Source organism: Netta rufina (genome assembly GCF_964035555.1).
Source record: "Netta rufina genome assembly, chromosome: 7".
NCBI lineage: Eukaryota > Metazoa > Chordata > Aves > Anseriformes > Anatidae > Netta > Netta rufina.
In genome coordinates, this window is record NC_140130.1 from 12750391 (window position 1) to 12777875 (window position 27485).

The window sequence follows — 27485 nt, forward strand, 5'->3', positions numbered from 1 at the left end:
CTTGTGACCAACAAAATAATTTGAGAAAAAATGGGTTTAAATGTTAAGAGCACTCATAGCGATGTGCTAATGCATCATTGCATTATTTCATGATAAAAGGAGAGCCTAGTCCAGTTTTCTCTGGATGTTGATACGTAGGCACTCACGTGTTCCCTTCCGCCACCACACTGCTCCACAGACAGGAGATAATATTTGAGGAGACAAATTCTTGCTGAAGTAAACAACGCAACTGCTGGTAACCGATGAAACCAATCCATGCCAGCCAAGGATGTGGCTTTCAAGTCACGCTGAGTTCCAGTTTTCCAAACCTAAGTAAACAAACTTTGCCTTTTTACTGCACTGTCTTGTTGGTTTTTTATTTTTTTTTTCCTACGTAATTCCTGTTGCCAGCAAGCATTTTATACGTTTAAGTAACCGTAGCACTTAAGTCCTAAGATGAGCAGATCCTTGACGCTTCATTATAACCCATGTACAAGTTCATTTGCAAACACAGGAAATCAGGGAGAGAGAGAGAAAAACAAAGCGTGGACTTAAAGGCAAAGGCAGACTTCTCCTCTGAAATTCTGCCCTTGTGGTTAGATTAGCCTCTCCCAGCTAGAGCACCGGGCTGTTCACTCCTTCTACAGCCAAATGCCTTAAGCCTGGGAAACGTTCCCAAGAAATACTGTAAAAGAAGTGGTAAATGAGGAACAAGACGGGGCCAAATACAGGGACTGAAAAGAACTTGTGGTTTTAAGTCTACATTTGGAATAATTAATCCTTTTCCTTATTAAAACCGTTACCTACTTCCTCATTCATTAATACTGCCCTCATCTACGCATGTAGCCAGGCCAAAGATTTTCCCCTCCCTCCGAATATAATTTCCTGCTATTGACAGACACTTTCAAGTGCTGGATATGTGTATGTCTACATGGCATATTGCAGGCAGAGGCGAGCCTTCTTGGCCACCATCCAAGCCAGCTGTAAATGAGCCAGCTCCAAACTGGAAGCTGTGTAAGCACAATTAGCACAGCAGTAAGCCTGATCTAACACATCCTGCCAAGAGACCGAGCTTATTAGCTCAGGCTCAACACAATGCTAACGATGGGTACGGCTCTTCTGGTTTGGCTCCATACAGCATGTGGCCAGCTGAAGATGAGCAGATCAAGCTGGCATCTGCTCACAAGACACGGTGTAGGTACATGCTGTCTTGGGGTACACCCTTCCACTGCAAGGTCTATCTGCTTCCCTCTGCATGAACTCCAAAATGCTTCGAATGCAAACCAATGGGACAAAAGTTTGAGGTCTATGAGGACTGAGTGCAGATGGATGGAACAGGGATCTCCAGGTGAGAACTTCAGAGGCAGTATGAGAAAAAAGGGACCAGGTAGGTGTTAGGCATCAGATAGACAGGAAAAAGGCAACAGAAACACCAAGGGAAAGGGAGAGCAAAATACTGCATGACTCTGAAAACTGATAATGGGAATCATGAGCATTCCACCTCTAGCTTATTGGCTCACATCAGATCCAGTGCAGATGGATTTCAGGTCGCGTAATTGGGACCTGAAAAATAAGAGTTCTTCTTCTTCTACAGTTTATAATAAAGGAGCAGTGATAATCTAGTGGTTGGCACTAGTTTATGAGAGAAAGTTAGGAGTTGAGAGGAAAATGAGACAAAAATCGAAGGGCAGCAATTAAAATTATCACCGAAAGGAAAATAAATGGATAAAAAAACACATCGTAAGAAAAGAGCCTGGAGAGACTGGGAATGTTTACTTTTAAAAGGTTATTAATAAAACAGTCATTGCAAAACTATATTAAGCAGAAACTAGCCAATAGGAGTTACTTGGTGAGCTTCTGCCCACCCAGTACGAGAGCACATAAACAAGAGGAAATTCCATTAAATTAAAGAAGTGCCACATTCAAAGGCAACAAAAGGAAATACCTTCTTATTCAACATGTAATTATATTGTTGAACTCCCTGCCACCAGACTGCTGCTGTGACAAACACTTGGTATCTTTGAAAGGTGTTGTTCGTGCCTGTTTTCTTTCTCTTACCCTACGTGCCAAGAAGTATTTTTAGTTCTCACTTGCTTAAGCTTTCTGCTGTATGGGACAGGTAGAAGTGGGCGAGAAGAGACCCCACGTGGAGCTGCAGACAGGCTCTTTTGCGTATTCACATCCTAAAGCTGAATGAGGTTTATTTTCACTTGTGAGATTTTAATCTACTTTCCGCACACAGAAGTTTTCCATGGCTTGCTAGCTCGGTATCTTGTCTTTGAAAAGCCTTTGTTTGATCTGTAGTGCAAACTGCATGTTCTCAGCAGAGCACAGGTAGTTTAAGTACATTGACCTGAACATCAGTTTAGGCTACACACCTGCTGGCATTTCACGTGGTATTTCACACATGCCAATACCTAGATTTCAGTCATATTTATCTTCAGGATCCAAGAGAGCATTCGAATCACTGATAGGTGCTTGAAAGGATTTTTTCTTTCCTTTTCCCCATCCTTTCATAAACTTCTAAAAACATTGACAAATCAGGCAGAATTAATCATACCAGGTTAAGAGATGGACTTAGCTGTAGACAAAAGAAAAACTGAGAGCTAAGATTACACTCATATTGTTCTTTTGTCTTGAGGAGGAAAAACATTTCTCTCTTCCCACTTGAAGGCCTCAAAAGGAAAGCTATACTATCAGAAATATCAAGGCTTAATGAAATGTGTGAAAAAAACAGTTGTACCTTGAATTTTCTAACTTCAGTAATAATAAATAGAGGAATTTAAACTCAGTTAAGTACTTTTCAATATGAAATACATTGAAAAATTCTCAACAGTATTACTATTGCAGACCAGTTCAACTTATTTAAAATCGGTTAGCCATTTAGAAATATATAAAATCCATTATTTTCAACTAATTAATTTCAGACTCAGTTCTGGAGAGTCACAACATATGCATACACATACATGTATATAATATACATATGCATAACCTATATGTGTCAAATTAACCCATCAATTCCCTTCTCTATGTATGCTTTTATTGAAAAGATGCAGATTTTTGGCTGCTAAAGCAGTTGATCTAGAACACCCCAGAAGAACACATTTCCAATAGCTGTAAGAACACACTGAGGAGATAAACAAGATTAAGGGGAAAAGGGTAGGTGGAGAAGTAAAATAATTGCTAGTTAGCTATAAATATTTTTGTATTGAACAAAAATAAATATTCAATCAGCGTATTATTTCTTTTGGAAGTACATCTTTACACAAAAATGCAAGCTAGCATCCTTCATAAGGCTGTAAGGATCTTGTCCGTATCACCACAAAAGAGTTCTAGCAATCTCCAGTGCAGTCACATGGTAAGTAGAACATTTCCATACTGATTTTATTTAGTTTCCTTCAAAGTAATGCAATCCATTAAGAAGTAATAATAATAATAAAAAAACTCTGAAGACTTCTGCTAGAAGAAGTACCTCAGACTAAAAGGCTTGTCTATACTGGATATATGTACACAGCTTTTTGTTTAGACAGAGTAAAAACAGGATAAATCACAATGTGCTTGCAATAAGGTTCTTTCATTTTTAACCAATACTGGTCAATTCAATACAGGTCAATTCATCCAGATAGAGAAACCTTCATTAAAAATATAGTTTATTTTGGTTGCTTTTCACCGTGCTGAAGTGATGTCTTCCGACTGTCAAAGGCAATTAAAAACATGGTGCCTTTGAGCACAAGTTTCCATCCTGATTCCCTTTGGCCTGCCTAAACAAAGTTTCATTATAAAGACTTGGGAATTCCTAGGTGACAAGGGACAAAACCCAATGGCATGGGAAGCACCATTCAGATATACATATTATCACCACATAATTAACTGGAAAAATTCTTTGCACTTACAAGGGCATAGAACTTATAAACCAGCGAGATCCACTGAGGAATAAAACAAAACACTGGAACATCTCCAAAAAAAATTAAGTTCTTGTACACTGTTTCCATTAACTTACGAGGTACATTTGTGTCCCTTTTTCACCTAAAATTTGCTACAGTGCTACAGCATTTTACTAACTATCAAAGCACTGGAGACAACATTGGGAAGAAACTCAGACATCACTAGCATTTTACTCCATTACACTGAATGAGATTTCTTGGGTGTTTCTCCCCATTTCTGCATGTTCACTTGGAAAAAGCACAGACAAGCAGAAAGCGCCTAACTCAGAAGACAGTTTTTGAATCACGTCTTGCTTTTTTTTGCACAGAAGATAAATACCAGTGCTCCTGAATTTCTCAGTTAAGCAGCTTGTTTTAATAGCGTGTTTCTCCTCACATACAGCGGGCCCTGTGCCTTCGGGGCTACTCAGCTCCACGCCATTCCTGCTTGCCCGACTGCCCTACCTGCAGAGCAGTGCCTACAGCCACTGACAGCACCCATCCAGAGGACTTGGCCAATGACCATGGTACAATTCCTATGTCACAGCATCCAAGATTTTTCTACCTGCAAGCTCTGGGGAAAAAATGGACTCTGCACTCTCCACCTCACCCTCCGACCCCGAGCAGGCCTCGGCCTGACCCGAGGCATGTGAAGCAGCAGAAGCACAAGCAGAAGGGGCTCAGACAGTGATTGCTGTGCCCCACCTACCTACCCTTACAGCATGGGAGCACTTCCAAAATTACCACTACGGCTGCCTCAACCATTTCTTCCCACCTTTAAGGAGGGAAAACACCCCTCTTTTCTTACAGCTATTTCTGTCAGCAAAGCTGTTTCTAGGGGCTGATTTCCCTTCCTCACACCTCCAGACTTAATTCCTGGCACATCTTTGCCTTATTCTTTCTTCTTCCTACCCAAAGACATTCCCAACCATTTGATTCACTGTTTTGCACATCTTCCTTCTTTGTTTTCTGCTGTTGTCCAACATTTTTGTTGCTTCCTCAGCATCCACTGAGACGTGCAGAGAGCAGCAGGAGTCAGCCAGCACTGCACTAGTGGCAACCAGGCATCACATGTTATATTCAAACAAAACAGAAACCTTATTTTAATAAGGTAAATGATGCTACACTTCTACACCATGGCAATACCCTTAACAATCAGTCACTGAAGTCCTAAAGATTGGCTTCAAAAGGTTTGGTAGGATAGAGGAGGAAAGAGCGAGGAAGTCCTGTTCACATGCTGCACCCAGGCTCCTGTCCCATCCCTGATCTGCCCAGGCTGCTCCTTGGTGTGCTGCTTCTGGGGGAGAATTTGGAAGAAAACAACCACCAGCACCACAAACAAAACCACTCTGTTTCCTAGCTCGGTGACAATCTGCGTGCCACCTTTCTGTAACTTCTGGTGCAATTATTAACCTGACTCAGCAACAAAGCCATACTGATATGGTTTTAAGATGTCGACTGAGCGTGCACTGAGCAGCTCCTGCAATACATAGCCACGCTGCTCTGGCCATTTTCTCGGCGGAACAGCTGAAACAAGCAGGTCCTGCCTCTGGCCACTTCTTATCAACTCCCTCACACTGCCTCTCCCCACTCCTCCCTAGCAGTGTCAGGGCAGCGTTAAGGCACTGTGTAGTGAATTCAGTCAGTTAGGCTAAAAATACTCCATTCATCCTCCCCCTTCCTGCCCATTTTTGCAGGGTTATTTTTAAGATGGATCCATTCTCTGCTCTTGTTCAACAAGCAGCGCAGCTTGTCTGGAAGGGGAAAGGCAGGAGGGGGAGGAGGAAGAGGAAGATGCATCTCTTCCAGCCCAGGGGTGCAGGAGGCACTGCAGGGTCTACTTCAGCCTGCTTTGCCTCTAAGACCTGCCACATCCATGACATTACAGGCTAATACAGGGCTTCTCACAATCCATGCCAGCTTGAGTTGGTGTTTGCAAAGTCTCAAAAGGAGCCTGTACTATTCCTACAATTAGAAAGAACAGGTTTGCATAATCTTAACCCTCATATCCCAGGAGCCAGAACTAATTCACTGCTTTTCTAATTTGACTTGGGGATTCTACACTGCAGCGGCAGGACTTAGGAAATAGCTCTTCACTGTAACCTCGTTTGAGTGATCATCTTTTGTTTGCATTATTCCAGTTTGCAAGATGACAGCTATCAAGTCAGATTACAGAATGCCACTCACAGTGACACATGCCAAAAGTAAACCATTAAGACCACCTAAACAGTGGAGTTAGGCTTAATATTTAGGTTGCCAGGAATTACGTTCAGTAAGAAATGCAGCAATAAAAGAAAAAAGCACCATGTATCTTAACTTTTTTCTTTAGAAATTGGTTACTATTTGATAGGAATTTAATAATAGGAATTATTGAAATTAATTAGACTGATCTGATAAAAAATTTTGGATTCCTAAAAAAACACACCTATACTGTAATACATTTAGTCTGCCGGAAAAAAAAAAAAAAAAAAAAAAAAAAGGAAAATACAAAAAAAAATATCTTCCTGAAGTCCCTGTTCTTTCTGTGTGTTTATGAAGCCTCCGGAAATACCATGGCAAACATTCCAGCTCTACAGCAGTGAGGCCATGTGACCCCAAGGCACAGCAAGGAACTTACTTCCCGAGTTTCTTCATGGAACAGAGAAGTGAGTTTTAGTTTTACTTTTTTAAACCAGGATCCAAGTCTAGGGAAACCTTTAGCAGATTCAGTACATTTTCAAAAACCCAGTTTTAAAACATGGTGTTTTATCTCTTTTTTAAAAATACTTTTTGCATTTCTACGACTGCACGTGTTATTTTTATAATAAAAGACCAAAGACTTAAGCCTATATTTACTAGGCATAAAACACAACATACTCTTTAAGGCACTACTGAAAACATTTGCCATGTCCTCCAAATCTCCTGTTACAGTTATAATCAGTACTATTGTATTTCTCAATATTTTCAAGATCTTTTCCCAGTGCAAAATACGGCACAGTTAAAAACCCTCCTTCTTCTAATCTTCCAGTACGATTTTAGCTAGAGCTATTAATAAAAGGATTTATGCATATGAGCTTTGCTAAATGTTACAAAAAAGTACTTAAAATGTGAGCTTGAATAACAACCTTCCATTTTGCAAACAATCGTGTAAGTACTTGGAACTAATCATTTAACATGTAGGAGTATGGATGAATCATAATGTAATAGTTGGGTATCAGTTGAAATATTTGTTTTGTCTTAAAACAAAATAGAACAAAGCAATGCCATACAAAAAGGAAAACAGTTCTGCAGTATAAAAGCACAGCAAATGGCAGGCACACACCACTAACTCGCTTTAGTAGCCATGTCAGAAACGCTTCTAATTATCAGAGGTAAAAGAGGGATGGCATTTCTGCTGGAAGCAAGTTTTACACTTGATTCTTTCCTCTCCCCTCTCTTTCAGCCTATAAATATTAGTCTTACACATTTTTCTCCCATGCAGCTCTTGAAAAGGTTGAGTTTTTCAAGGCTGAGAGCAGACAGAGATGTTCATCAAGAAATGCCTTCGGGTCAACTGTCTGTAGCTCATCAAAGTGCAGCACTGAAAATATGGATGAAGGGGAGGAGGATTATACGAGCATGGTACAGCACATTAAAAAAAAATCTATGCTCTGATGATCATTAGCTTTATCCTCTTGGAAACGGATTCAGTTATCATCCAGGCACCCCTGGTGGTGATGGTCACAAGGGTACCGACTCCTCCCTCCCATTTCAGCTGCATTCAAAACAACTACAAATACATGAAAGTTTCTTTAATGATATTTGCCAATACAAGGAAATGCCACGGGGATGTGATTAAGAGTAAAAGAGGAGATGAGCCACATGATAGTGTAAGGAAAGGCAGCTGGTCCACAAAACAATTAAGGTGTTGACCAAATATTTGAAAAGCTCTAAACAGCACTGGAAGTAAGGCAAAGATGAAACTACCTATTGCTTTACAAAATACTTAAGATATCTTGAACAACAAAAAAAAAAAACAGCAGCAGAACAAGTTAGCAAAAGACAGGGGGGAGGACAAAAAATGCAGAGCATCTACTATCTGCTTTTTCATTCTGTACAACAGCTGGACATGAGATATTGAACACATTATTGAAACTACTGTTCATTTCTACTCAGGGATTTCTCCTTTGTTTATTATAAACGCACATTTATTGGCAGCAAGTAGAACATATTATTGCTGTGTTTTATAGCTCAAATGGCTCATGCAAAGAGTAATTTGTTTGTATTCTGTATCACGATCAATAGCTGTACCAGGGATAGCCCGAGGAATGTTTATGCTGAAGGCTTTGCTTGCAGTGTTCTGTTGTTGCAATCAATTGACCAAACAGGACTGCTTCTTAAAACAACAAATAAACTTTGATAGTGACCAGATCAGTCGTTAAAGCATAAAGCATGAAGCAGCGTCTGGAAAAAGACTGAAGGCCCCCAAGTATTTCTTACTGCCGGCTGGTCCGTAAAGCCTTCTTACCTGAGTATTCCCCACTGGCCTTTCTTCCTCTCGGTAGCTGGGGCACGTTTCCTCAATACCCTCACATAACAAGATCCAGTTTCCTGCAATAAAAGCACAGGCACATCATACTTCCGTTCTCCTGAGTGACACGGTAGCATTTGAAAAAGCTCGCTGTGCAGATCTGAGATAAATGAAGGACATTTAGGAGTCCCAGGAACAAGTCTGGAGCACCAGATCTGAGACTTGGTCCACAATTCCAGCTACCCCCAACTCTGGAGAATCACTTCAGCAGTTTAAGCCTTACAGGTTTTCTTGTCCATAAAAAAGAGATGAGGAAAAGATAGCAGGATTCTGTTGAGGCTTAAACCAAAGTTTACCAACAGTAAATGGTCTTTTTTTTTTTTTTTTCCTCCAGTTAAAAGTCATCTTGAAGTCTCTTCCGTTCTCTTTATACAGGCACACACTGACTGCTACAGGCTAAGTGCCATTAAAAAAATAAACAACCCCCCTAACTCTGCTTAAATGGATACACCAAAATACCTCAAAAACACCATCCTGACTGTAGCAAAACAAAGCAAGCTTATGAATTACATTGGCACAGCACCGCAACTTCTAGGAAATGTTTTTTAATTATAAAGAAATACTGTAAAGGGAGACTGCAGAATGTTTACGGGCACTGTGTATTTTGTTACATGCTGTTTCAGCAGTCAGACAAGGTGTCCTTACAGGCTGACGCTGCCAGGCTCTAGAACTCAGCACATACTGAAGAAAGGAACACGATGAGTACATTTTGCTTCTCTTTTGACTAAATTCCAAGTAACTTCCACGCAAGAGAATTTTTCACTGAACAGGAAAAAACAAGTCTGGTGGAAAAAAATAACGTGCAACTCGTGGCCAGTGCAGAACCTCCACAATGACCAGCAATGGAAGCAGGCACTTGGATAACCTCATGTGATGCAAAAGTCACAGGTGACCAACAATAAAGCAGAAAAACTTTGAGTTTTTCACAGAACTTGTTACTTGCAGCAACATTTGTTACGCAATCTTATTTACCCTCCTCACTGACAATTCACAATGAATAAAAACATGTCTGAAAAACATATGCTAGGAACAGTCATCCCATCACTGGTATGTATAGTGCCACCAAGGGACAATCTGCTTCAGATGGGAACTCTGCTGTTCTCGGCCTGCAACAAATGGCAATTCTAGAAAAGTTACACATTGACAGGCACCCTGGGTGAATGATTGGCTTTTAAGGCCTCATTGAACTGTGACTGTTTTCCCCCAGAACATATTTATTCTCATCCAGAAGTTTTCCCCAGTGCTTTTGTTCTGCTTATACAAGCCAGGGGAAACATGCTAATTGATTCAGATTTAGTACGTGTTAACATGACTTTCTCAACTAACGCAGACTAGGTCTTTAATTAAGTCTGAATTAATTATTTATCTAACTTCATTCCTCCCGCCAAAGGATCAACTTTTGTTCCACCCACCCCAGGAGCTGGGTACCATCCCAGGCTCTGCCGGCGCGATGGGACGGGACCTCGGTAAGTCGGGCTGTGGCGTTTGCTTGGCAGCTTCAACTCTGCCTCTCACTTCTCCCTCCTGGACGCTCGCTTCCAAGCCTGCAGTTGTGCAGCTGCACGGTTAGCTGGATCAGGGAGCTCATTTCCTTCAGCATGCTGTCTCATAAACAGCTGTGCCAACTCAGCGCAGGGAGCGGGCATGAGGGCAGGAGTGCTCAGCCGTGATGGCAGAGGGTAGATCAGAGGCTGCTTAAACCAGCTTAAACTGCACTGCTGTGAAATGGGAAGCCAACACTTCGCTCCACTCTTTTGTGCTTTAGTTCCTCCATCTGCAGAACTGGCACCACAATTCCTGTTTTGTTTTATAAAGCACCTCTGAAAAGGGCTATCCCATTAACATTTCGGTGAATTCACATCACAGACCACCCACCCCTTTTGCAAATCAGGTCCAAGCTTCCCTGGCATGGTCCCCACCAGCATCTGCTCCACACTTTCACCCCACAACCTCCTCAGGGGCCAGACCATCACCCCTGCCTGTTCCTGGGCCCTCGTGCCAGCCCCAAACCCTGCCAGCATGCTGGGCAGGGGTTTGCTCTCAACTGCATTCAGCCTATGGGGAAAAAACAAAATAAAACAAACAAACAAAAAAAAAACAAACAGCTTTTTTGAATGCCTGATCAGTTCTCTCAGACTATTTCTAGGAAGATCCTCAAGCCAGTCACACTGGCACAGTTTGGGGGTAGGAGGCTATGCCTTGAAAATGAGAATAGATGGGTAGGGGAAGAGGAGACAACTGGAAACACCGTAAAACCAGCATCAACAACCTTGCCTGGTGTCAAACCACAGCCTTGCTGCGGTGCAGTGCACTGCCTCAATTTCTCATCAATCTCCAGTTCGCATCCTGTGATGCAGCTGACTGAGAGGGCTCAGGGAAGAGCCAAGAGCTTCATGAAAGCATCCACCAAACAGCACAGGATGGTGAAGCTGCCGGGGTGAGAGCTGGGGAACAGAGGGGAGCCCGCAGCTCCAGGCACAGCCAGCAATTCCTGCGCGTACAGATCCAGCAGAGGGAGCACAAAAACAGAAGGTTTATTTCTTGGCCAAATGTTTTGGCTATGAAACACTGGATGTTTGAAATCCCAGGCACTTTGTTTTAGATTATTTCTATAGTAATGCATGTGTGGTGCATTACAAACGCATAATAGACAAAACCCTTGCTCTGAGTAGATTACACTGTAAAAATCAATACAGCGAAAGAGACAAGCAGCACACGCAGCACGGGCTGTGGAGGCCGAGAGCAGGAGGGAGAGGCAGCACAGCAGGGCTGCCAGCCCTGGCGATTTGATCATGTCTCCTGCAATAACAGGAATTTTTCCTACAGACAGCCCTCCGATGTCCCATCGTCACACGGAAACCTCAGCTTTCAGCTTCTCTTTGTTTTGCTGTTGTTGCTTGTTTGTTTTGAAGGTGCTATTTCTAGGCTTCCAAAGGGAAAACCAAAGCTGCAGAGGTCATCAGGCATGCCCTAAAGCCTCAAAAATTCCCTCTTCCCTCCCTGCCTGGCCTCCTCCACTGCCCCAGCCCCGGGCTGTCCTTGCTCCCCGTGGGGTGGCCACGGCCCCTCAGGGCTCCTGCGTCCCCTGCCACCACTGCCAACTGAGGTCCAACGTACTGCACTGTTTCAGTGTTTTGCTTTTAAGACCAAGGCCTTGGTTCTTGGTGTTTTTGCAGAGGTGGAGAAACGGAAAAGGTTGGCATATATACAGGACACAGCCAAAGCACAGCACATAGCCTTATGATTAAAGCGTGAGAGAAACAGTGAAAGGGGACTGGAAGAAAGCTAACAAGGAGGCGATGCAGCCCATCTTCAGGCCTCCAAAGGCCCAGCTGCACCACCACAGCGGGCCCAGCTCAAGCACCACCACCATTCCCCCTGCCTTCTCACCGTGCCCCGGTCCCACCAAGTCACCCCTTCACCAACAGATCTACCTGGGGCCCCCAATGCCTCCTCAGCCCCTGGGGACCCCGCTGCCAGCCTCAGCGCTCAGCCTCGGCTGGGTTCAACCAATAGCAAGGAACTCTAATCCAAAGGACAACCCAGAGTAAAACCTGCAGTTGTCATACACAAAATGCAACTTGAGCTCTACATACCCAAACAAAAACAAAGAGAACAAACAAAACATGCACACAGAAATACTTAGAAGACAGAAATACTGCCAAGATAGACAATTAAGTGTGCTGTACAATCCTATTATGGAAACACATTAGGCAGGTGCACTTCAGGGTTTTTTCCTCTTTTCGTGAATTATTCCTGAGTTCTGGCATTATCCTCCTTAAGCTGCAGTATGTTCAAGCTTGGAATTCCTGTACAACCGCGGTGAAACAGTGTGTGGGCAACCCCAGCTCTCACGTATCCCAGGCTGCAACTGGGTCAGAAGTGAAGAACACAATGTGCTGCACTTCCTACATAGCTTACTGGTCAGCAAGAGAACTTCTGCCACACGGAAAACACACGAACTTCTAGACAGTGTTTAAATATTAAATGCTGTCCTCATCAGTTAGTGTAGCCCTTGATCAGCTCAGGAGTTTTTAGAAACTTGGGTGTGTGTATGGCTGATGAGCATCTGATGCTGTCTTCTGCTAAAACGTCTGCTAGCTCTGTATGAAAGAGAAGCATAAAGTGTTGCTCAAGTAAGCAATACACACTAGGTGTTTTCTGGGAGAAAAAGAGAGACTAAGCTCACAGCATCGCGGAAATGTAAACCAAGATCACGTTGCCCTGCCAAGGGTGTTGTGCTCCCTTCCTGGGCAGCAACAGGGCAAGGAAGGGGATCAGAGGTGGGAGGAAAAGATGTGGAGGGGCAGAAGTGATGAGGGTGTCAGAGGGATGGTGGCTTCAGAATGACAACTGTCAACTTTGCCTAGGCTTGGCCCCCTCTAATCCTCAGCAAAACAGAACCCAAAAAGCACACCAACCCACCCCACCAACACACAGCATCTGCTGGCTACAGCATGGATGTAAACCGAAGGCCAGAAATCTGCCTCCAAAGTGGGGCAGAAGAAGGCAGCCACACTGCCCCCAAGTGTCCCCATCTCCCCTGCGTCAGTGGGTCACCGGCAGACAGGCCGTGGGGCCACAGAGCGTGCTTTGCTCCAGGCCGCCAGGCTCTGACATGGTGCCCAGCTCGCGGCACCTTGTTACTGCCGGCAGGCCTCCGGGGAGGCAGGCAGCCTGCTATGGGGCAGAGCGGAAAAGCAATGAGAACTTGCAGTTTTGCTTGTTTTTTCCTATCTTCCACTGGGGCAAAAGCAAAAGGTTTGTTTACGTAGTCACCACTTCCTTGAGTTTTTTCCTCTGTGTGGTTTTTGGTTTTTAATATACCTTTAATTCAGTTTAATGATTTCTTTAAAGCAGAAGTGGAATCAATCTCAAAATTACATTAGACATTATTTGAAATACACAAAATAACGAGCACACCTTTTCTCAGATGCAGCTTGTGACTTCCTCACTTTGAGACATAAGGGGATTTTAGGACTGTGTCACACTCCATGAGCATAAGACCTCATGGCAGCAGTAAGCAGTGCTACGATCTTCAGTTTACAGCACCGACAGCAAAACCCTTTGCCTCTCCTGGCTTGCTCCACTACAACCCCATTTCTTGGGCAACAACTTTCCTGAACCCCTTCTCTTTCCCCTGCCACATGTGAGGCCCAGCACACCTGAAGCCACCGGGCTGCCACCACTGTGGCCCCGGCAGCCCCCTGGTGCTGTGGCCTGAGGCAGAGCAGGGACGAGAGGTGCTGTGACCTCTCCGCATGGGGCTGTCAGACACGAGCTCCTGCCTGCCTGGCCGGGCTGCTCCTGCTGTGGCCAGAAGCAGCCAAGGACAGCCCAGGGGCAGCCGAGTCCAGCACAACCCCAGCGTGCGGCTCGCCACCATTTCCCAAGTGACCGTCCCCACCTGAGCTGCAGCCGGCAGCAGCGTGCTGGGCTGCGTGTTTGTGAGAGAGAAGCGCGCTGCCAGCTCGCTAGCGTAAGATAATGAGCACTATTAACCTTGGCTTGCGCCGAGCCATTGTTCTGGAGGTTGGACACCTCTTGAAAAATCCCATTATTACAGACCATTTGCCATCTATTTCCATAGCAACTTTTTTTAGTTTATTTTGTTCTGTTTTAGAAAAAAAATTCCCCTTCCCTTTCCCTTCTATTCTATTGTACTTACACAGCCTCAAACAATAACCCACTCGAGCGCGGCCATGGAAGTGGTTTGAAGGAACAAAGGCTGCTGCTGGCATAACCAGTGCAGCCGACTCCCTGCGTACAGCTGCCTGCATGCCCTGCGCAGCTCCGCGCAGCACAGAAGCTGCCGATCCCCTGTACTTCTGCTGCGTGCTGGATACAAAATAAGCTGTGCGCAGGAGGAGCCAATAAAATCATATTGAAGCATCGACTGATGGTGCAGGTGAGTCACAAGCGAGTTCTGCAGCTAGTCCTGCTAAAAGAAGGGCTGCAAGGAGGCTGGGTGACCTGGAAAGAAAGCAGCGTGCATGATCAGGACGAATGCGAACCTCACCGGAGGGAGGAGGCGCAGCAGCAGGAGAGCGTCGCAGGCTCCGCGCAAGGAGATTGTTGCCACATCTAGCAGTTAGCACCCACCCAAGTAGTGTGCCATCAACTTAATTCTCAAACAAGACTAACAGAGCAGCGAGACAGGATTAGACATGCTTGTTTTTAACCATTGACTTCTCTCTCTGGTGGAATACTATCAGCATACCGTTGGCATCAAAATGCCTGCCCTTCGGAACGAGCAGAGTGCATTTTTAATTTTACATGTAGCAGTTAGGTCATATGGTGTTATTTATTTTTTAATTTAAACCGGTAAAACATATTTAATCTGTTTTGAGAAAAGAACAAATTGATTTAGCAAGCAGTTCAAGCCTTTCCCTGGAGACAGTCAACCATACTCAGCAATCTGGATATAGGTTGAGACTTCACTAAAGTCATTTTAATTGTAGGTCATAAGAAATGTCAAGATATGAAGCACCAAGGAATACTAAAAATTAAGCCATCATTGAGACTAACAAATGTCTTAGATTTGGCAGTAGAGTATTCCTTTAAATCTTTATGGCATTCCTACTTACGCACAGTAGCAGAGCAAACTGGTTAGGGCTGCATGTAATACATGCACATTATTTTTGCTGGTGGAAAAAAAAAAAAAAAAAAACTATACTAAGGGAAAACACTGAGGTGAAAGAAACTTAAAACACTACTCATGTGTGTATGTGTGTTACCATTTCCACTTCATTTCATTACACTAAACATCTTGTTTATAAACAAAAAGTTTTGTTTCATCTGGGTCAGAAACCATTCTTCCCTACCACAATAGGAAAGAGGCAAGGTTGCATATACAGTAGATATATGGTAGTACACACATGACAAAAAGCAGCAAAAATTAAGAAGAGGATTTAAAAAGTAACAAGAACAACAACAAAAAACAGAAACAGAAAACCACGGCAGTAAAACCCTTTCAGAACTTTGTGCCCAGGTTTTTTAAGGCAAAACTCTTCAGAATTTTCTTCTTAGTTAAAAAAGCACTTGTAAAACAGGTTGCTTCATGTGGAAACCCCCTACTTCTGTCACTTAGTTTTGAGCTGAACCTTCATTTACTAAAACCCTTTTGTCGAACATTGCTGAAATACCAAAAATTTTCCTTTGTCCACTTTCCTCAAACAACAATGACAAAAGAGGGCTCTAAGCTTACCCACAGAAAGTGAACCCCCCACATCCTTGTTTTACTTCTTAAAACAGAGAAAGTTAAAAAATCAGGAGCACTCATTTTCACAACCAAAGAACATTATCCAAGAGCTCTTACTAAAGCATCTAAAGAAAACATACATAACCTCTCTCCTTCTCCCACAAAATAAAGTGTAAGGGTCAGCTATGTGATATCAGCTGCAGATACATATGTATGTGGTGTTGTTGCTTTTTTTTAATATACAAACTTCCATTCCCAGCATTATCTACCACTCATAACAGTAGAGACAGAAGTGGGTACTTCTCCCCTTTTGGCTATATCAAAACAGATCTTAGTAGCAAACAGCCACTGGAACAGAAGGCACTCCAAATGATGTGCTGAGGGCCACACCAGTGAAAACAGTTGCACGCTTCTGGAAGAAGAGGAAAAAAAAGTCACTTTAACATCCTATTTTGCTGCCAGTCAAATCATTACTAAAAATCTGCATTACCAACACTAATTTCATCATTTTTTTGCCACTGTTCCTACCAGGTATGCCAAAACTTATGGAAAAGCATTTTAATCTCTAATTGTGAAGCTGGGAATTTTGCATGACTCCTCCTTGTTGACGTCCTTAAGGCCAGCTCACTGAACACTGAGATACTCAAACCATCTGCAGCAGAAAGTACTGCACACACACATCCCCACATGGAGCACCACGGGGCAGGGGACATCACAAAGGGCTTTGTTGTTCCACGGAAGAGAACGGAGGAGAGCTGCAGCACCACGACCTACAGAACATAGAGGCAAACCTGCATTTACAGACCTAAGCCTTTTATGCAAGTTCATGTCACAGAAATAAAAGCACCGAAAGGAACGATCGCACAGACGTGTCGGAGAGAAAGAGCCGTATCTTGGGATCTTACAGCTAGGTGCAGTCTGAGGGCGGTGCTGGGCCCCCCAGCCTCCCCTGCCAGCTGCTCGCTGCAGCAGATGGGCTGCAGCAGGCACCTCTCTCCTCCATCCCACGGCACGAGCCGTTACGCAAGTGCTCCCGAACTGGTAGCCCTGGATCTTGGTTTTCTGCTCCTCTGGGAGGGTTTGAGGGCAGCATGCAGGGCCTCCCCTTGTGCCAAGCCCTGACGGGCTGCCCACGCTGAAACTCTGGGCCGGCTTCGGCTTGGGGAGGCAGCCAAGAGCAGAACGCGTTGCACAACGTGTGCTCTCTGCGGACATCTGAGCTGGAAAGACAGTCACTGCACAGCAAGCTCAAGTTTGCCTCGGGATCTTGCAAGTTTTACTGCAGGCTGTTCTTAAACTCTTCCACGGATGGCATTTGTAAAACTTGGATTAATTTTCTGTGACACTCGAGGGGGGGGGGGGGCAGAGACCCTAAACTAAAACCCAGCCCTCCCTCACCGACCTCACTTCTAACAGCCGGGTAAACATCCGCTCCCTTCTTTCGTGTCCTCAGAAGGCCTCTCTTCAACATGCCAGAAGCTTTTAATGTGTATTCAAGTCGATCGCATCCACCCCCTGCTCCGAACAGGCACAAAAGCAGCAGAGAAACTCCAGCAGATGAGCCCTGGGAGACCCTGCTCCAAGCCCTGGAGATGTGGGGCTGCCACCGAGCTCTCCCCTTCCCCTCGGAGGGCAGAGCTGGCCGGGGAGCTCATGATTGCACCCCAGCTTTATGTGGGCACGGGTAGCACAGTCAACAACCATGTGCTTTTAGCAAGAGAGCGACGGGGAGGCTCCAACAGGCAAACGCTGCCTCCTGCCAGCCCCGGGGGTGGGCTGGGCACCCGGGAGGGCAGAGCTGGTGGAGGAGGGCTGTTTGTGCCGCAAGTGACTCGTGGCGTTGGCTAGAAATTAATTCTTCCTCCTGAGAGGACACGTCCCCATGCCAGCCCGCCCACCCTCCTCTCAAACAAACACAGCACCATGGAGGTCAGGGAGGGGAGGACTCGGTAGCAGGGAAGAAAAAAACAAAACAAAATAAAACAAAAAACCCAAGCATTTAATATTTACATAAGAATGAAGTGTTTCATTAATTACATACAGAATCAATTTGCAGCTATTTTCCTTAAATTTCTCAGTCAAACCCACCGATTTGAAGCACTTTGAACTGCGCTGCACCAGTAATTGTGGATGAATATTTTAGATCAGTCGTGAATCACTGTACTGCATATACCAAATGAACTAATAAGCTGCTCATGTGTGGACTACTGATGTATTTTCTTTCTTTCCTAGACAGATGGAGTGCGGTCTAAAATCAGTTGGATTGGCTACTGGGAATCTTCTGAAAGGCTCACAAAAACCTTTAGGTCTGCTGTTTTATTAAAAATATTACTCAACAGCCTGCGAGTGTTTAAAAGGAGCCAAAAAGAAGCAGAAAAACCCAAACAAGTTTGCAAAGGCACGAGAGAACAGTTGGACATTTCACGCGACTGCAGCAACCTGCACAGAGTGACAAGGAATACTGCCAGTGAAAGGTTACTACAGGACTACTGGAGCGATGGACATCATTGCCACCTACACTGTATTTATCACGATACGGCTGCTTACGGACAGTCATTTTAAATTACATACTGTGGCATATCACTTCTGTCATCTGACAGATGTATTCTAGTTTACAGAAGCATCTGTTGAGTCATCAGGAGATCAGAATAGTTAATTGTACTTTGGGGATGCTTTCAGAGATTAAAAGTCCCCTTATTTCAAGCAAATTTTAAGTGTCCCCATAAATTAAACTCCTTTTTCATATACTAAATTAACATACGCACCCACACTCCAATGAAATTAATGTATGAAATGTGAAGAATAACTTCCCTAAAGGATTATCTGTTTTCTTCTGCCTCAACTGTGCTCAGCAATGTGGAACAGAAAACAAAGATATAACCTGAATCCCATGTAATTCTGAAATATGAACTAAGACGTGGCCTCTGCTGGCTGGACACAGAATGCAAAGGAGTGAACCTTCACTCATGAGTTTTAAAAATAAAAATGTAACAGCTGTAAACTGTTAGATGTTTGACATCTCTTTCCTTTGCAAAATAGTTACACTTCCCAAGTTTATACTATGCTTTATTCTACAAGAAACACAGTACATGCTGTATCTTTGAACATAACAAAAGAGTATTAGACAAGGCAGAAGAAGAACCCACAAGATTAAACGTGAATTGAATTAACACAACATTAAGCCACCCGCCATCTGAAATTGATTGCTTCTTATATGCAGGTAGGAACTGAAGGCAAGTGATCACCTTTCATTTATCTAATTATGCAAACATGAGAATTAAAAAGATTAAAAAAAAACTTTTTGAAAATTTCAGTGAGTTTTCAAAACGCACAAGCAGTTGCTTCCAAGCTGAAGTTCATTGGAAGCTTCCAGCCTCCACAGCAGTAGGAGGGTTAAGAAAACATATTCCCTAAGAAGAATCTATCATATAAACTTGGACTTAAAACAATCTAGCAGTGGATTTTTTGTTTGGTTGGGGTTTTCCAGAAAAAAAAGACAGGTAGCCCATTGTTTCTCAGACATGACTGAATTTGCCTGTTCTGCAGCTCATGAACCACAGAGTTCAATTAATCAAATATTTGATTTCACTCAAGAAGTCATCACAGCCCTAAAGTGCTACTGCATAACCAAGAACACCATGCAAGCTTCCAGGCACCAAGACCCCAGCTAGGTTTTGCTTTGCCATAAATCCTAACCTGACAGCACATCTCAGACAATCTAAGCAGACCATTATTCTTTAGTGCTGAGGAAATCAAACTTAAAGGGAGAGCGTAAAAGTTGAGACAAGGACTGCAATCATGACCAAGCTTTAAAAAGGTCCCTCATACTTTCGAAGTTACAGCATATTCCCTTGCTGCTGAACTGAACAGAGACTGCTGTCTCAGTTGCATTAAATTATTAGCTAATTAGCCCTGAGTAAGGACAACAGTGTGTTGATGCTGGCAAGCTGTGAAAAGAACACTTCAGCAAAGAAGATCAATAGCATTTTTGTCTGGCTTACAATAAGAAAACTGCTGGCCCAGGTTATGAGTTTAAGCCATTTTTCATTTGGCAGACAAGACAGCACTAGTGACAGATCAATACAGTAACTTTATGATGGGCTGCTGCTCCTGCAGATGGCAGGACCATAAACAGGCATCATTTTTAAAGCCCGGAGCAGTACATTACTTAGAAACCACCTGACCTTTTATAATACTTAGACATTCCTACACAATACGGCACATCAGAAAAACGGAGAAAACCAGGAGGATTAGCTGTCCTGTAAGACAGAAGGGAGTATCATCTGCTCAAAATTCATTACTTGAAGTAGCGAGCTTCCACGCTATTTTGGGGATCACACTAAAACCACAAGGTTGGCATCAGGTAAGTACTTATTCCTTCAAAGAGTCAATGTTATAGGGGATCACTTCTTATTTGATACAATTTTGTTATCTCTAGGTTATCTAGAATAATAGAAGGAAAAAACTTTCATGTGCTTTTAAAACATTAGGTGAGTCACTATCCTCTGCAATTAGTAAGCATTTGGGAGAATACCTTTACAAATGGGTGGTTATTGTTCCCATATTGCAATATACAGACCGTAGCATTCGCATTTATGTTTGTTTTTTAAAAAAACTTTCAACTGTATTAGGATTGCCATTTTGTCATGTTTTACTACTTTATCAACAGCAAATGAAAACAAGAAGGTTTTCTAATTCTAGTGCTTGTATGTTAAAACCTCTAGTTGAAGAGAACATGAAAGATAGCAGCTCAGTAAATGATTTAGGTCAGGTCTTCAGCTGAGGACACAGGTGGAACATCTGGCCCAGTATTTACAGTCTTTTCACTATAAACATGAAATAAACACAGAACGTGGTGAATTAATCATATCACCAGTTTTCTTCTGCCTCCTCTTCTTAGGCTGTTTTGTGTCAATTACTGGAGAAATATCTGCTCAAGCAGGACACTAATTTTACAAAAACACACTGGGTTTGTGGGCTTTCATCAATACTTTTTGGTTGCTTCAAGTAACTAATTAACATTAATGTCAACATAAAGGATAGAAGGAGGAGAAAAATATTAACAAGCTCAATATAAAAACTGGCTCCCCATACGGTACTGCTGTGCAGCTGGGTTCTAGCCTGAAAAATGAGATATTAATTTGGTCACTGACTTTACCTTGTGCAATGTGAGCAAACAGTGCTCTGTTTTCTTCTTACTAACACCACAGCCAGCATTAGTACAAAATACAACAGAACAGCACAGAAACCAGAAGTCTCTTGGTTGGGCTCTGCTCGTGCTAAGAATAACTTGGCACATACGATGCCAGATCTGCCACTGATCTGCTTTGCTCCCCAGCTCAAACCCCAGCACCTTCCTTCCACAAGATCCTATATACATCAAGCTGTGCTACAGCGAGAGAACTACGTATCGAATCTATTTTTAAAAGAAATTGAATTTCTTTAAACTCCAAGGCAGGATGGCTTTAACAGTTTCACATTTATAATCTCACCTCTTTTCAGCATGCACAAGGGCTCTTTATACCCAACCGCACTTAGACATGCTGGCTGCCACGCCTGCCAACCACCAGCGCTTGGTTTCAGCCCAGAGACTCTGCCAGACTGCCACAAAATTGCTGGCACAAAAACACAAAACAGCAGCCCACAACTCCCATTCGCAGGACGCTAAATAGACTTAGAGATGAGGCCTCCGTAATCCAACTGGGAAAAAAAAATAATTAAACTCGATTATTAGGTTTTTGTTTTAAAGCCTGCACCTACTGTAAAATAAATAAATAAATAGAAGATACTCCTTGTAGACTGCCTGCGTGCCACTGCTCCAATTCCGAAATAGCCATGAGCAGTGTAGGGAGCTGCCCTGGGAGCCCCGCAGAGCAGAGAGCATCCTCATCTCAGCATTGCGTCCGTGCTGCCGGCCGCCTCTGGGAAGCAGGGAAGGGGACAGAGCCAGCAGCGGTGCTGGGAGGAGCCCAGCAAGGTCCCCAGCACAACTTGGACTTTCTTATTTTTCCTCTCTCGCTGTCAAGATGTACACCACACCCTTCCTCCCAGAGCAGTCTCTGCATATTCCTGCCCTGTTGCTTCTTCAATCAAATTCCCTGGACAGTTTTCTGTACGAAGAGGGCCATTAACTATCCTCGTTGCTATTGTGCTATTAAAATGACACAGCCTTTGTCCGAAGACAGCACAGTATGAACAGCTTTATAGGCTCATAACATTACCACCAATAAACTGAGACCCCACTGAGGACCTCCACAGCTTCTTGTTGAAGAAGTTGTACATAAAGTGACAAATCCACAAATACAGCTAAGTGCTGCCACTTTGCTACCACTCAAAAGATTAATTAAGTTGAAGGGAAAAGCAAAGACAGGTTTTGAATCCCACACTGAACTTCTTCTTTGTCCTACAGAAGCAAGCACCTGAGTACCTGCTTTTTTCCCCAGCAAATTCTCCCCTGAATAGCTCACTATATCTTAACGCCTGCATCACATTCAGTCAACCCTGAAAATCTGCTCTTTGCTTTATATTTTCAATACTGCTTTCACATGAGGTACACCTATTAATTTTAGGCTTTGCATTTTAATAAAACTATGAACTATTAGCTGGATAGTAGAGCATTTGTGGAAGAAATCATGTCTTCATTATGCACAGTGCCACGATCATATCTAGCTCCACGATGGCGACCAGAAGGTAAGCTCACAATGCGCAGATTAATAAAACCAATAATGAGACTAAAATAGTGCATTCACGTTACACATTGTTCATGCTACCATCCACCAGAGCCAATCCTTTCGAGTGTAATAAAGTGAAGGTATTATAATTAGAGAGTTCATAATGCCATTTAATCAAGTGTGGAGCTCGAGCACAGTGGGTTGTATACCAAAGACAAAACCACATGAAGCAGTACAATGCTGAGTGCAGGAAAGGGCACACACATTCTTCAGGGAAAATAACAAGTTACTACAAAGCCATGTTTGTTTTCAAGTACTTAATCAGGAGAGTTTGCATACTAGGTAATTTTACATCGTGAAAATAAGTTATTTCATAAACAGCAAATGAAATATGACCACAAGCACATCTTTTGATTCCTGCAGACATAAAACGCCAGGTTTGAGCTCTCAATTTGTGAATTAAGTCTTCACAGTTTTATTGGGAGCATTAATTATACTTCAACAACATTATAATTATTTTTGTATTACTGCTTATTACTTACAAAGTGCTTTACAACAACTAACCAATTTCCATGACACCTCTAGAAGTCTCCATCCAATGAAGCTGAGACAGGAGGACCCTGAGCTATCAACAGGAGAAAAGCAAGGACCAAGTAAAGTCAAGAGTAAAACTGAGGACTTGCCAATGGAAGTACCAGCACCCGTGGCACACCTTGCGTGAGGTGCTTGTCCCAGTGAAGATGAATGCTATTGCTGCTTTTTCCCTTCCCTCAAAACCAGACCAGGGACTACCCTGATCCTCCGCATGGAAGACAGAACTGAATCAAAAGAGCCCCTGGCAAGTGAGAAGCTCAGATGCCCACTCCTGTGTCATAGCCTGGCCCCCTGGCCACGCTGAGAGCTCTTGCTCACCTGCCTGCCCAGAGCCTGTGCCGTCAGCTGGCAGCACGGGGAGCCAGCACACTCCTTGGTACGCCAAGGTGTCCACAGCCACTATGGGGAAACACAGCCAAGACCACTCCTGGCCTAACAGCCCATCAGACCAATGCCAGCAGATCAAGAAATAAAAAGGTCTGAATTAAAACAGGGTCTGCCTTAACACCCATTAGGCAACGAAGATGCCCGTTGCTTTAGCCAGCACTGGGTCACACCCTCACCACTCAGTTAGGGAAGTTTCATGCCTTTCAGCTTAGTTTTGTGATAGCTGAACAGTAGCCATTCCCAAAACAGCACGATGTGGCCTTCCATCTCCCTGGCTTCTCTTCACAGACAACAGCTCGACACAATAAGGACTGGGAAAATAATTTGGAAACCAGGAGACAGCATTACCCTAACCTGCAGAGTTTCACTCAACCTTTGTCACATCCACAGCAGTGCTGGGATTGGCAGCCTTTTATCTGAGCTTTACAACGTTTCACAGAGTGGTTTCTTCCTTCCCTGCCCTTCAGGCTCAACTCCGTTTTAATACTCGCATGGCAGAACGAATAAAGTCCAGAGATGACGTGCTTCTATCACTTAATCCCAAACAGCTCACTAATGTAAGAATTGCTATTGGATTTGTTAGGTCATTTACACATTCAAAATGGGTGCTCAAGTTGTGTCAGAAGGAGCATCCCAAAACTTACTCCAATGTCCTCAAGGAGAAATGAGAGGTCTTCTTTGTTTCTTCCCTTAAAAGTTTAATTTATGTAAGAATTAGGAAAATTTCCCATCTGCACTCTAAGCATATTCCTCGAAACATGGGAGAAGGCTTAATATGCATAACACAAATACAAATTAGAATATACCAAAAAAATAGCAGGACACGTAGTTTAATCCTCACTTGGAAAAACACCAAAATCACAGCTTTGGTATGGATGAAAAGCAGATCTATCTTTGTTAGTGGAGTTAAATGTTTGCCACCTTAATCTCTATCACGCTGTTCTTATGTAAGTGTGGGGTGTATTCCCAGGTCAGCCCGTGGGAGATTTATCCAGACAATGTTAATCCTAGTGCCGAACTTCACCAGCATGCATCAAGCCAAAGCACTGCAGAACATTTTAGCCACGAGCAGTAGCTTCCATCAGACGGGACACAGTCAAGATGAAAATCATGCTGTTCTAATATCCTCAGGGCTTTATCCTGCCAGCACTAACTGATAGCACTGCTTATGAGAGATACTGGTAAAACACAGCGGGAGTAAGGACAAAAATGTATCTCGAACCCTTTATTGAAGCGAGTAATTTCGATGAATGCCTCATCTCTAGTGTTTTTGACTGAAACTGTGCCATGACATTAAACTATTCAGACTCTGACTGGTTCCCCTGCTCGTACACGCAGCGTTGGTTCCACAAACGTCACCCAGGACCATGAGCACCAAACACCGCACTTGCTGCACCATTTACAGACTTCAGATGCCTTTGGTGATGTCTGTCTTTCAGAAGGGCTGCAGCACCCTTGGTTTTGAAAATCAGGCCTTTGAAGGTGCGAGCACCCAAGACTAAACCCACGGGTCCTTATTTCCAGTACTTTTGATTTTTTTTTTATTAACTTCTTTTACAAGCATTTTAAGTATTAGCCCTTCATTTGCACCATAGCTCCTTGTCAATGCTTCAGTCAAAGTGAAAACCACAGTTGTTTGACATGGACTTAAGTTGTTTAACACCGCTTTCAAATAAAGGGATGTAAAACACCTGAACGCATTGCATCACACTTTTTTTTTTTTTCCAGTTGCTCTAATTTTCCCCAAGGCAAAACACTAGAATAATCGCTTCATTGTTATATTTACTGACAATGACCCTCAGAAGGTAATAATATATTTATCCCATAAGATTACATTAGCCTTAATAAATCCTAATGGAAACACAAGTAAATCCTCTTTCTTATCACTCATTCTCATTAATTTCAGCAGTTGCTATAACTTAACCGCTCAAAGGGCATTAAAGCCTGCGCTGAGAACAAATGAAAGAGAACTCGTGCTGCCTTTCACTTGCACTTTTCACCTTGCTCACTGAACAAATTTTGGGTAGGTGAAGGCAGAGGCCAAGCCAGCAGGGGCACGCAGGGCACCGATGCGGGCAGGCAGCAGCCATCTGCAGGGGACACAACCTGGGGAGCTCACAGTCCAGGCAAGACCGAACAGATGGGATGCAGTGAGCAGGGAGCTCGTAAAAGAAAACAAATAGGATTATTATTATTATTGATTTGCTTCTTGTCAACACTGCAGGAGAGTCAAGTCTTTAGGTGGGATTTGAGCAGACCAAGGCATGTTTCACAGGGAAGCATGTCCCACCTGCAGATGGTGACGCCAGCAGAGGCAAAGAGACTCTCAGGGGAGAAACAGGTGGCCAGAGCATCAGGACTTGTGCTACTGGAAGAAAAGCCTTCTGGCAAGGGCACCTGCCTATAGGTGCTCACATTCACTGTGTCTGGGGTCATTCTGGCTAGTGAAAAGCAGCACACAGCTCTGTTGGAGAGCTGTCTGTATTTCCCTACCTCGTGCCTCCTTTAGAAAGGAGAGGTCCTGACGTGAGGAATCAGACTAGCCCATAAACGAGCCAACTGTGCTGAAATCTGGTTTAACTGCACAGGTCAGGATAGCTCATCAGCCAGCTGCTCTGCGATGTACGTGTAACAAGACACCCGCAGCTTGCTGCCCCTCCAGTGTAATTGCACATCTTGTTCAGTGTAATCATACGTACCGCTCAGACGCTGCTGCACAGACACGGCTAATCCTCACGGAGCCCACTGAGAGGCAGGCAGGAAAGGATCACCATCCCCATTTCACAGATGGGCAGAAATACCCGCTACCTAAACGAGTCGGCTGCTGCCCGGAATAATCCGGTGCACTTCTGCCAACCCGGGAGAACTCGGTCTCACTCGTGCTGGCGGCCAGCTTGGCCAACAGAGGTCATTTGTCCTGAGCCGCAGGGTGCTACTGCGGGATGCAGAAGGAAAACTCTCAGGACACTAGGACACTGAGGGCAGCTGTGTCCTGAGGTCACTACATCACGTGAACTATCCAGTAAATACCTTAAATACCTGGGCTTTGTTTGTGTATTGTTGTTTTTTTTTTTGCCACCCCCCCCTCCTTTTTTTTAAACAACCCGTGACAGATTCTAATTAAAAGTCAAAATAAAGCTACAACTATTGCTACCGTTCCACAATGGAAGGAAAGCATCTCCCCACAACCTTATTAATTCCAGCAACAATTACAATTATCAGTTATCGGCGGCATCCAGAACATGGCATGGCAGCTGCTGCCAGAGGAGAGATGGTTACTTACAAGCCAAGACATCAGAAAACCAGGGGAAAGCAGTGCACAGGTGACATGACATACATACGGTAAATAATACAACGAGGAGGCTGCACAATATATTTTTCTGTATTTGCTACTAGGCTACATACGTTATTCTTAAGTACCGTGGTAAAGCTGCAATCACCAGGATGGTATCTTACATGAGAGCTCTCACTAAGAAAGGCCACTGGCTTCTGGCAGTGAAGTCCAGGAGGCCAGCCCGTACTTTGGAGGTGAAAAGAAGAGACAAGCGTCTGCCCAAATGAAGGTGGACGGACAGACATTGCAAGTGTCCGTGTGGGGGGAAATGCAGAGCAGAGCAGCGCTGCGGCACGGCACAGCCAGGCCAGCAGACTTACTCAGTGCAGATGCTGTGTTTGGTACTTTCTGGGCAAGGCCCATGAATTTTAATCCCGCGGGGACAAAGAGCATGTCGTGTCACAACCACCTGCTGCAGCCTGAGCACGCAGGGTGTGACTGAGAGACCCTTACAATAGCAAATATTTTCTTTTGAGCAGACAGCATGCAAACGTACTTGCTAGTTGGAAAAGAGTTTCGGCAGTCATTTTACAAGGGTTTTAATGTCTGGAAGATAAAAATCAAACTTGACTTGCTATTTCTGTATTTGAAATGACAAATTATCAACCACAACTAATAAATCTGCCAGCCAAACTTCCAAGACTTGATGTCACGTGTTCTTTTAAACATTTCTGGTACACTTAAATTACATTTCCCATCTTTCTTTTCTTATTTTTTGCTAGGAACTTAGAAATGCGAAATGATTTCCTCAGTTTGGTTTAAGCCATCAACGGAAGCCAGGGTTTTAAACAGAACGATGACCACGAGACCAATAGCAAGGTTGGGGCATTGACCCCAGCATCACTTT

General features: G+C 43.7%; 1 protein-coding gene across 8 annotated transcripts in view; it reads right to left on the reverse strand.

Moving 5' to 3' along the window:
• The window catches only part of ZMIZ1 (zinc finger MIZ-type containing 1), a 345320-nt gene that overhangs the window by 221758 nt on the left and 96077 nt on the right, over positions 1–27485 (reverse strand). For all 8 annotated transcript variants that reach the window (XM_084290259.1, XM_084290257.1, XM_084290258.1 and 5 more), the window contains one exon: positions 8389–8471. The gene's annotated coding sequence lies outside the window, so the exon portion shown is untranslated. The remainder of the gene's footprint in view (positions 1–8388; positions 8472–27485) is intronic.